Source organism: Symphodus melops (assembly GCF_947650265.1).
Source record: "Symphodus melops genome assembly, chromosome: 7".
NCBI lineage: Eukaryota > Metazoa > Chordata > Actinopteri > Labriformes > Labridae > Symphodus > Symphodus melops.
Window position 1 is genome coordinate 296,162 of NC_136697.1, and position 12,317 is coordinate 308,478.

The 12,317-nt window shown below is 46.1% G+C and overlaps 1 protein-coding gene across 3 annotated transcripts in view; it reads right to left on the reverse strand.

The window, feature by feature from the left end:
• The window catches only part of LOC306826662 (uncharacterized protein), a 242,344-nt gene that overhangs the window by 170,789 nt on the left and 59,238 nt on the right, over nt 1-12,317 (reverse strand). Inside the window, exon 3 of one of the 3 annotated variants that reach the window (XR_013779472.1) lies at nt 2,924-2,944. The exons of the other annotated variants lie outside the window; for them this stretch is intronic. The gene's annotated coding sequence lies outside the window, so the exon portion shown is untranslated. Of the gene's footprint in view, nt 1-2,923; nt 2,945-12,317 lie in introns of those variants that run through there. 3 annotated transcript variants of the gene reach the window in all.

Consider the following 12,317-nt stretch of genomic DNA (forward strand, 5'->3'; position numbering starts at 1 on the left):
CAACACACAAACACTCCCGTGACAGCAATACTCACGTCGTCGTCTCCCTGGACGGATCCTCAAAGAGGGCCTGGAATGTCCAGTTGGCGTACGCCCCAAAGCCCACCAACGTGGCGTCCATGCCCCTCACCGACAGCACGCCTTCACGCATCCTGCGCTCCTGGATGACGGCCTTCGCGCTCTGTCTGGTGGGAGACCAGAACGCTGCAGGCGTAACCCACGTTGTGGCTCAAGAGCCATTTAAGTGTTTTCTTCCGGTATTTGCCAAACTGGAGCTCACTGGCACAGAGCAAAAGTTCACGGCTACCGGGGTCACCTCCGGCCTCCAAGACACGCGCCTCCGCCTCCCTGCTCACTTCATCGGCCGACTTGATCCTAAAGACCCCCCCATGCTGGGCGAGCTGCTGCGCCTCAGGAGAAGGCCTCAGAAGGAGATCGGAGGACAGAGGACTCATGGTCCTGAAGACAGGCTTGAAGTCCATTCAGCAGAGTAGAGACAATGACGAGTACAACTTTTGACTGCAGGGAGGAGTGCTGTGTCTGCTCTCACTCACTATTATTACACATCTTTAATCATGTCATGCTTTACTGTGTTGTATCTGCTTTAATTCTTTTGAGCTATTTTATAAATATTAGTTTGTATAGTGTTTTATACTAGAGCTTTCATTCATACATACACATAAAGCAGGTCAAAGCACAATGACAGAATGTTCACTTATGACACGTTGATGAGTAAAAAGCCCGTTCTAAACAGCCATACTAAACACAGCCACTTTCTCTAAATTACAACCTGTCCTGTTAAATAACATATAAAAATAAATAATGTACTTATTCTACAGTCTTTATCAGACAAGATTTCATTTACTGTAACTGCCGTCGAGTACATTTCACGGTACAAAACGAGAGGAATAAAGGTTTTAAAAAATGGCTAACCATGAGTAAAATGCTCTTTATTTTCCTGTATTGAGCTTTGTATGGGGTATGGAGGATTTCATTCATCATTACTTTGAGTTTTACCGAGTTTTGAAACTACGTCGGACGGACGAAATGAATGAAGTTTCTTTGGCTCAAGCCTGAAAGAAGAACAGGCCAATGACTGCGTGAGGCGGGACATACGAAAATAGAACGAAAGAAGAACAGGGCACAGAGAAGATTGTGACAGCAAAGCATGACAGGCAAATTCGTGAAGCGTATCCACATTTTGAGCTGTCCTCTGTTGTCCCGAGCAGCTCTGGACACCCTGGAGTCCTCGTTGTCACGAATGTAGTGTCATTGGTGGTGTCCTTGCCACCTTTCCCAGCCCATGTCATGACTGTGGCACTACGGGCAGGAAGCAAGCAAAGCCTTGTGCAGAAGCTGTGGTGCAAGCTTCGCTTGCTACTCTCATCAAATTTTACATCTCCAGATAGAGCTTTGAAAGAATCTTGAAAAGGCTGAACCTCATGCCCCGCCCTATTTGTGCATGTCTTAAAAATAAAGCCAGAACTGAAAGGAAGTGCCAACATGCGCTCTACCACTGAGCTACATCCCCTGTGCTGGCCAGAAAAAGACAGTTGGCCCTCCGGCTGTCGATAGGCCAAAGATGACATTGTTCGTAACTCATGAGTAGAGCACTCGCTGACGATACAATATGTTGAACAGCTAAACAGATTCTGTGTGTAAGATTCTCAGCTGATCTGGCTGAGAGGACACTTTCCATCCAATAAATCAGAGGCTGATTGGTGTCATGGGATTGACGCGGTAGGCGAGCATGTCAGCGCTCGGGAGATAGTATTGTCTTTGTGAGCAACTGACCTGCTTTCCAGGATCAAACTCCAACAGCTCAGCAGAGGCAACATTAGAAACAACGTTGTCGGCAGGATTCCCACCTACGCGTGGTGAACCCAATGGATTTCAAGTCAACCGCCTTGACCACTCGGACACAACAGCCCTGTCCCTTTGCCCGCCTTTTCGCTGTACCTCTCCTCCACTGCAAACACTTTGCAAAAGGTGTCTGTCAACCAAATAGCGATTGAAGGTTCAAATCTTTCTTTCTATTTTGCAAAATGTAAAGAAGCCTGTGGAAAGAATAACAGGAAAGAAAACTGCTCCCATCACTGTTACGGGACGTGTTGAGGCTCAAGCGCAGAACAGAGAGACACGGAAGACCGAAGTAACAAAATAATATTTATTTACAAAATAACACCACAATTGAGGACGCTTAACCCGATAAAAACAGGCGAGGTAATAACAAACTAACTGACAAAAATAAAGAGCGACTAACAGCCGAAGTGAAACTAAAGCGTCGTGCTAACACGAGGTAAGCTAATGCTACAAACAAAAGCGAAGGCAAAACAAAGGACTCAAACGCGAGTCGAGTTTGTAAGTCTACAAACTAACACTTTGCTGAGATAAACAAAGGAGGGGGAAGCAAGGCTGGTGGTGTCTGAACTGCCGATGACCAGTCGTGACGAATCCGAGGGTGTTGCAGAGTAGCTCCGTGCTGTGAGTGGAGACGGCGGAGTTGAAGAGCTCCGTGGCTGCAGGGAATCCAACTGCACAGAAGAACAGGGTATTAGAAGCAGAACAGCTAAGCGTAGAGGCGAGGCATGTACAGCGGTCGAAGTACTGACTGTTACTGAACACGGTCCGGCACTGGATAGCAGGCTGGAGGCTGCTTAAAGGCAAACTGCTGCAGCCACTTACTCCGATCAGCTGCGTCTCATCCGCTGATCAGCAATTTGCCACACCTGATCGTCCTGGCACCACCAGCCGAGTTCACGCCCTCCTAAGTGCAGAGAGAGAGGAAAAGAGAAAGAGGGAGAGAGCTGCCACTACCCACTGGCAGAGGTGGAGGGCGTGACAGTAACATACTATCAAACAAAATAAAACACCATATTAGCATATCTCACGTCTTGCAATCCCGGTGGGTCTGTAAGGAGACCTGGACCTTGGAGACCTGGATCTTGGGAACCTGGACTCTGCTTCTGTAAAATGACAGTAAAATGTCATACAAACATTCATTTGGTAAATAGTTTGTGTACAAAATGAAAGATACATTATTTCCTTTTAAATCTCCTCTCACAAATTAGCAGATGCTCTTGACTAGTAGCATGTAATTTTCAGACAATCTTCGTAGCATTCTATCAAACTATCTCACCTCTTGCACCTCTGGTGGGTCTGTAAAATGGAGACCTGGACCTCGGAGACCTGGATCTTGGAGACCTGGACTCTTTGTCTCCGCAGTAAAATGCCACATAATTAGTCATTTGGCAAGTTTATAGATATCTTTAAATAGAATAGACTTGAAAGACTGCCCCTGATCATGAATCTGCAAATTTGCAAAGTCAATTCTCCACGAGGATCTTAGCAGTGATGTACGCCTCCTGATTGGGCAGAGGGAACGTCTCTGTCCATTTAGAAAAATAATCCCCTATGACCAAAATATATTTGTTTTTGTCATCTCTGTCAGGGGCTCCAAAATGTCAATAGCCACCCTCTCGTTGTTCAAAGGGGAGCATAAGGGGCGGCACCTTAAGTTTTTCGGGAGGCACAATCTGCGCACTTCTGTTTTACATTGCCGAACCACCCCAGCCCAAAAAGCGATCCTTCACCTTTCCCTGCATCGTATTTACTTCTAGGAGGCCCACAGTGGGATTATTGTGCAACTGATTCAGGTCTTTAGAAACCAGGACCTGGGGAAAGACAACCTGTCCTTATGGCACCACATCTAAATTAACTGCGGCAATAAAAAGATGCCTGCAGAGTGAGTGATATAACAGCTGAAGACGGAACAGTTTACGGCCCGGAAAAGGCACTTACTGCCCCCCATCAGAGAGTCATTAGCTCATCAGTTCATTAGTTCCCACCTCCCCACAATGTTTGCAGGGAGCCATTGACCCCTCCCTCACATTGCTTCACTACAAAAGAAACAACAGAGCAGTCAGTAAAAGGTAAAAACATCTATAAAGAACGTTTTTCATTTTTTATCATTGGTGACTCCTTCAGTGATGATGTCATTTACCTTCGAAATTAGTTTTTTCAGCCTATAAACCTCAGTCAAAGACATAAACTCTTCCCCCCCTTCTGCACTTCCTGGTGAGCGGCCTGGCTGACCTGGTAAGTTCAGGTCCCCACCGTCCTCCCCCTCGAGGGCCGGGAGGTACCTGGGACAGGGTGTGAGACGTGGGCGGTCTCACGGAGCAACGCGTCACGACGCTACTTGTTGTATTGTTTTGGTGGATTTTTTTTTATTTCCTTCATTTCATTGGATTTATTAGTATTTCTCATATATATTTTTATATATATATGTAGTTTTATTTATATATTTATTTATATATATCTATATATCTATGTATATCAGCGGGAAGAGCCGGGAAAGAAAGACACAGAAACAAAATAAAACAAAAAACGGAACACAATTTTTTTTTTAACCCGCCTTCACGATAAGGACACCGCGAGGGTTAAATAACAAAATATGCTCAACTAAATGAGAGAATGTGAAAAGTGACCGAAAACATCTTTCTGTGCTGTTTGGACACTGAAATTGTTCTTTCATTCAGAGAACCTCTTTAAAGTACAACATTTGCTCTGTTCTGAATATTTTGTTCTTCAAAATAAAAATAAATAAAAAATCCCCCAAAACAATACAACAAGTAGCGTCGTGACGCGTAAGCAACGGGACAGGTACCTCCCGGCCCTCGAGGGGGAGGACGGTGGGGAAGAGGACGGGGAGGGACAGGACGAGGGAGAGGACGAGGAGGAAGATAAGGAGGGAGAGGTCGAGGAAGACGAGGGAGAGGTCGAGGAAGACAAGGAAGATGAGGAGGAAGAAGAAGAACAGAAAGATGTTTTTGGTCACTTTTTACATTTTCTCATGTAGTTGAGCATATTTTGTTCTTTAAAGAGGTTTTCTGACTGAAACAACATTTTCAGTATCAAAACAGCACAGAAAGATATTTCCGGTCACTTTTCACATTCTCTCATGTAGTTGAGCAATTGTTGTTTCAGTTAGAAAATAACAATGACAGCGGACCTGTCAGAAAAAATCTCAAAAATGTTCATGAAAAAAACGATGACCGCGGACCTGTCAAAAAAAATCTAAAATTTTCATGAAAAAAACAATGACCGCCAACCTGTAGGAAAAAACACTTTAAAAAATGTCCAAAATTTTCATGAAAAAAACAATGACTGCGGACATGTTGAAAAAAAATCTAAAATTTTCATGAAAAAAACGATGACCGCGAACATGTCGGAAAAAACTGTCTAAAAAAATGTCCAAAATTTTCATGAAAAAAATGTTGGAATTTTTTTTTTTAATTTTCATGAAAAAAACAATGACTGCGGACATGTTGGAAAAATTTCAAAAACTTTCATGAAAAAAACAATGACCGCAGAACTGTCACAAAAAATGTCTAAAACAATGTCCTAAATTTTCATGAAAAAAACAATGACCGCGGACCTGACGAAAAAAACAGTTTAAAAAAATGTTCAAAATTTTCATGAAAAAAACAATGACCGCAGACCTGTCTAAAATAATGTTCACATTTTTCATGAAATAACAATGACCGCGGAATTATTGAAAAAAATCTCCTCGCCGACGTCCACACCAAGACGCTTGGTGCCTGTGGGGACTGCAAAGAGGGTCTTATTTCCCTCTGAGAAGCCTGTTTGTGGGATTCGCTTCTTCTCATGGATGAAGGGATGGAGAGGAACGTGGGTGCAGTCCCAGAAGCTTCCACCTTCCGTGACTGTGGGGATTGTTGTCCCCTGGATACCCCAAACTTGCTCAGAATGTCCGATGTCTCTGTCCTCCGCCACAGTGGCGGCGGCTCATATGCGAAAGAAACATGGGGCTAGGAAGCAGATCTTTACCTGTGGGAAGTGTGCCACGATCTCCCCGAATTTTCGTACTATCGCGATGCACTTTCCTGTCTGCGGAATTGCAGGGAAGTTCAGTCTCACCTCCAGCAGCTATCCTTGCGATTACTGCCCTAAAATGTTCTCTACCATGGCCGGCCGATCCAATCATCAGAGAATCAAACACTCCGCGGTTTATTCCGGGAGAAGTGCGAGGCAAGGCAAAAGGAAAATGCTGGGCTCGGAATGGAGCGACACTGAAGACAGTGTCATCTGGAAATGTTTCCTTTTTAAGGGGCTTACGGCTGCCTCTACTAAATCCGCAATGACCAAGGTCCCTGGGAGGACCCTACCACAAATAAAGGCACGGTGGAGCTGCTTAACCTCGACTCCCTCCCTGGCATCCTGCCCTGCTGACCCGACTTTGGCATCCGACCTGCTTCTCCTGGAGACTCCTGTTCCTACAATTCCGTCAGTGTCGAACCTCAAATCTATTGTGGTCCAAGCCCGGAAGTCAACCGTGGCGAGGGGAGGCTTTGCCGCCACAAGTGTTTACAGGATAAATACTTATGTCAAGGCTCTGCAGCTTTTCCTCCGGCGGCGGAGTGGCATCCCAGCTAGACGTCGAATTGGCCGCTGGGAGGGGAAACGGTGCGGTTCTATCCGTCTGTCAGCCGGTCGCTCGGTTGTAAGGGAGAAGAGGGCCTCCTTCAGGCTGATGCAAAAGAAGCTGTCGGAAGATCCCTCCTCGGTGGCCAGTAGGTTGCTGGATGGGGAGGAGAAGTTGAGCTGTACTATCAGTGTGAAAGAAGTGGAGCGAGCTTATAAAAAGGTGTGGGGCAGGGGGGAGGCATACCGTGGTCTTGGACAGTTTGCTTCTCTCCCTGCTGCGGACAACGCACCTCTTAAATGTCCGATATCACCTGCGGAGGTGTCAAGAGCCATCAAGAAAATAAAGTCGCAAGCGGCCCCAGGGCCCGACGGCATCAGGAGGGATGCTCTACTCAGGTGGGACCCTAAAGGCGATCAATTGGCGGACCTGTTCAATGCCATTGTCTTGTGCGGTCGACTTCCCTCCTGCCTCAAGACGAGCAGGACGACTCTTATCCCCAAGCCTGGCTGTGTCCTGGACCCAGGCAATGTCAACTTATGGCGACCAATCTCAGTTAGCTCCGTGATCCTCAGAGTCTTCACGAGTATCCTGGCCTCTAGACTTGGCGAGGCGTGCGCCCTACACCCTCGCCAGAGGGGCTTCATCCGAGCCCCCGGCTGCTCCGAGAACCTCATAGTGCTTGAAGGATTGATGACACTCTGCAAGAGGGAAGGTGGGACTCTGGCCGTTGTCTTCATTGACCTTTCCAAAGCGTTTGACACGGTTTCACACGACCACATGGCTGATGTCCTGAGCAAGCGTGGAGTTGATTCCCAATTCAAAGATTTGATCAAGGACTCCTATGAAAGGTGTTTCTCTAGGGTCAAGACGGCTGGGGGGCTGACCACTCGCCTCAGGCTGCACAAGGGCGTGAAGCAAGGTGATTCCATGTCTCCCTTGCTATTCAACCTGGCGATTGACCCCCTCCTCCGTACCTTGGAGAAGAGAGGGGTGGGAGTAAAACTGAAGGAATTGGATGTTTCTGCTCTGGCCTTTGCGGATGACCTGGTCCTCCTGAGCGACTCGTGGGACGGTATGAAGAGGAACCTCAGCATCCTCCAGCTCTTCTGCGAAATGACTGGGCTTGGGGTGAACTCTGCGAAGAGCCATGGCCTTCTTCTGAGCAAAGAGGGTCGCTCCAAGTTGCTTCTGAACCAGTGTCCTCCGTGGTTACTGGACGGGGCTCCAATCCACATGGTCCCGGCTGATGGCTATGTGAAATACCTTGGGGTCGACGTGAACCCTATCAAGGGCGTTGTCTGCCCTGACGTGAGAGGTATGGTGCGTGGGTTCCTCCGAAGACTGTCGGCTGCCCCGTTAAAGCCGACGCAACGTCTTGAACTGCTCAAGACGGACGCTTTGCCCAGGGTGACTTATGCCGCTGACATGGGAGGCGCCTCCCAAGGTCTTCTCGACGTATGTGACAGGGACATTCGCACGAGCGTAAAAACGTGGCTGCATCTGGATCAATCTACTGCCAACGGCTTGCTCTACTCCAGGTCTCAAGATGGTGGCTTGGGACTAGTAAAACTGAGCTCGTTCATTCCTGTCCTTTGCCTTCGCCGCTTTGTGAGCCTGTTTGCGTCCGAGGATTGCTTTACGAGGGTGGTCTCCAGCGCCACCCTCCCAGCCAAGATGAGGGACTTGGTGAGATCGGCAGCGGGGACTCCTGTCGACGAGGTCAGGGCCTGCGAAGAGTTGGTGGCGGGGGGAGCGAAAGCAGTGTCGTCCTCCGCGTGGCGGGACGACGAATTTACGAAATGGTGCGGTCTGGCTTCCCAGGGCCTGGGAGTGTCGGTCTTCCACAACGATAAAATCAGCAATGCGTGGCTGTACAAACCCGACTGGAGACTCCGCTTTCAGTCCGACATGATTCTGGCGTTGCAGATGCGGACCAACATGATAAGGACCCTAGTTGCAGGGACAAGGGGAAGACCCTCCAGCGATGCACGCATACTCTGTCGCTTATGTGGGTCTGGCAGGGAGACCATGCGACACATTATAAGCTCATGCCCAAAGCTCCGGCGAAACCGCATGATGAACCACAATAAAATCTGTCATGCTCTGGGCAGGGTGGCCAGGCGTTTTGGCTGGGAGGTTGCCCACGAAGAGCACCTAAAGACCCAGGATGGGAAGGTGGGGGTCCCGGATCTACTGATGTTCAAGGGCCGGACGGTCCTAGTACTGGATGTTGCTATTTGCTTTGAGGCGGGATCCCACTCACTCCCGGACTGAGAGATCGAGAAAACCCGGAAGTACCGTCCTTTTGTCCCGGCGATTCGTGAGGCGTACTCTCGAATGCAACACGTGCACGTGCAGGGCTTCCCTATGGGTGCCAGAGGCAAATGGCACAAACCCAATGACGCCATTCTTTCCATGCTTGGAATCGGCCGCCGGGAGGTCAAGGCCATTGGAGCCAGGTTGAGCAAGTTGGTACTCCTGTATACGATGGACCTCCTGAGGGTCTTCAAGAGGCTCACCCGCCTGCGCTGATGATGATGGGAGATCCGCGTGGCTCTCCTCCCTTTCGACAAGAAACATAACAAGAAAAAAAACCCCCAAAAAAAACCGGTTCCTTTAAATAATTACCTTGGATTTCTCTGCACATTCTTTTGATGGGATGTGTTGAGGTTTTCAGGAGTGAAAACCTGATCAACAATTAGTTTTTTAAAGTAAAATTTGGTTATTGTGGTGTATTAATGCTATTATTTGTGTACTGTTAGACCATTCAGTCTTGCCGTAGTTTGTTAGTGCCTACTGAGCATGTTCACGTGGTTGTTTAGAGAAACTGTTACCCCTCGTTACGCTGTAATGCTGCTCTCCCCAAGTACGCTATATAAAGTGTTAAAACGTGTGCATCGCCTCGTTATTTAGGTTTAAGTACACCACAGTTATCAAATTAGAAACGTTTATAATTACATTTCTTTAATTAATACAAATCAATAATTTATTATTAAACTGAGTTTAATAAGGAAACAACCAAAGACTAGACAATTCCAGCAGAAATTGTGAGGGTGGTTGTTAGATCTTAGTGCTGCTTTTGATACAATTGACTATCAGATTCTGTTACAAAGACTAGAACAATTGCTTGGAGTTACAGGGACTGCTCTAAGTTGGTTTAGATCCTATTTGTCAGATAGATCTCAGTTTGTGCATGTTCATGATGAGTCCTCTTTGTACACCAAAGTTAGCCATGGAGTGCCTCAAGGATCAGTGCTTGGTCCGATTTTATTTACATTATATATGCTTCCTCTAGGTAGTATTATGAGAAAACACTCCATGAACTTTCATTGCTATGCAGACGATACTCAGCTCTACATAGCAATGAAGCCAGAAGACACCAACCAGCTTCGTAAACTAGAAGCCCGCGTCAAGGACATCAGGACCTGGATGACCAGAAACTTCTTACTGCTCAACTCAGACAAGACTGAAGTTATAGTGATTGGTCCTAAGAACCTTAGAGAGACTTTCTCTGCCGATATGACGGCCCTTAGTAGTATTAGTGTAGCCTCTAGTACCACTGTTAGGAACCTAGGAGTTCTGTTTGATCAGGATATGTCCTTTGATTCCTACATTAAACAAATTTCAAGGACAGCTTATTTTCACCTTCGTAATATCTCTAAGATCAGGCAGATCCTGTCACAACATGATGCTGAAAAATTAGTTCATGCATTTGTTACCTCCAGGTTGGATTACTGTAATTCTATTTTAGCAGGGTGCTATGGTAAATCTCTAAAGACCCTCCAACTCGTCCAAAACGCTGCAGCTCGTGTTCTTACTAGAACGAGGAAAAGGGACCACATTACTCCTGTATTGGCTTCTCTCCATTGGCTCCCTATAAAATCTAGAATAGAATTTAAAATCCTTCTGCTCACCTACAAAGCTCTAAACGGTCAGGCACCATCGTATCTTAAAGAGTTAATTGTACCGTACTATCCATCAAGAACATTACGTTCCCAGAATGCAGGCCTGCTCGTGGTGCCTATAGTCTCTAAAAGTACTATGGGAGGTAGAGCCTTTAGTTATCAGGCACCGCTCCTTTGGAATCGTCTACCAGTCGGGGTCCGGGAGGCAGACACACTAGGTACTTTTAAGAATAGACTTAAAACTTTTCTTTTTGATAAATCTTATAGTTAGGGCTGGCTTAGGACCAGCTCATAGTTATGCTGCTATAGGCTTAGACTACCGGGGGAACTGGCACCAGGATCTCTTATCTCTCTCTCCCTCTTTCTCTCCCAGCTTTCTCACCTTATAGTAATAAGATATGTCTATAGTGACAAGCAGTAGCTTGTCACTATCTTTGTATTCTAACCTCTCCTTTTGAGCTCTCTTAGGTTCCTTGAGCTCTCTTAGGTTCCTTGGGAATGTTGGTGAGGATGGCCTGCCCAAACAAGCCCAGCACAGTTTAGCAGATGGCTGTTCCGTCATGAGCCCGGGTCTGCTGAAGATTTCTGCCTGTTAAAAGGAAGTTTTTTCTTGCCACGCAATGACGGATTAAGCTGGGCTCTTGTAACATAGCCATAAGTAAGGTCCTTTACCTTTGTAAACATAACAATGAGCATGGTCTTGTTACCTGCTCTTTTGTTAATGTTAACAGACAAACAGTAAGGTCCTTTACCTGCTTTTGTAAAGTGTCTTGAGATAACGCCTGTTATGAATTGACGCTATATAAATAAAGATTGATTGATTGATTGATTGATTGCCGTCTGTGTACGTGTTTCTGAGTTATACTGCAGTAAAACTGTTTAACTGTAGTTAGCTAACAGCTAAGACAGAACTCTGTCCCTCTGCTATGGTCCCACTCAAATGATGATGTCATCACTCTATCTGTGAACACCTGCTGCTCACTGATTGGTTGACATTCAGCTTTGATCTGCCACACTGCCAGAACATTCTATCAATGTATTTGAATGGGCTTACCACTGCTCGCAAAACCTCAAATATCTTAAAAACTAAACATGGTATCACCAATCTATTTGGACTTTGAGCGACAGCACAAATAGGCACACGTTTTGATATATTTTATGTGTATTTAACATTCAGACTGAGATCACAGTGGCGATTTTAAAACATGAGTAAAAACTGTGAAATTCTGGACATCACTTAGAGTGAGAGCCCAATGTGTGTGTATGTGGAGCGTGACTGTCAAACAAATGTCTCCCCTGGGAGACTGAAACATTTTATTGTTTTATTTTTTGCTTTATGAGTGAGAGGACACTCAGAGCTTTCTTTTGATGTATTTTGTTTATATATGTGAGCAACAATGAGTTCAGGATGGCGATTTACAAATATGTCTCCAAAACTGCAGTTCTTGGCAGTTACACTCTAGGATTTCAAATTTTGCCATCTACTTTAAATGGGGCAAATTTTGGCCAAATTTTTGTCACTTAAACTCGAATTGTGTCCAAACCGTGTGCCCGAGGTTTCCACAAAGTAGTAGCACACTTTTTGGGGCCGAGCCGGTCGTTTTGATACCTTTCTTGTGTGTGTGGCGCAAACGCTGTGGGAGGAGTAGCGCGGCCCGTTTTGAGGATATAATAAGGCGAAGAATAATAATAACTAGACAATTCCTGCAGAAATTGTGAGGGTGGTTGCCGTGTGTGCGTGAGTGTGTGTCTGTGTGTGCGTGCATGTGTGGGACAGCAGTAAGGATGGTGCCATCTAACAGCTAAGACAGAACTCTGTCCCACTCTAAACACTAACTCTGATAAGCTGCTCACTGATTGGTTGACATTCAGCTTTGATCTGCCAGAACATTCCATCAATGTATTTGAATGGGCTTACCACTGCTCGCAAAACCTCAAATATCTTGAAAACTAAACATGGT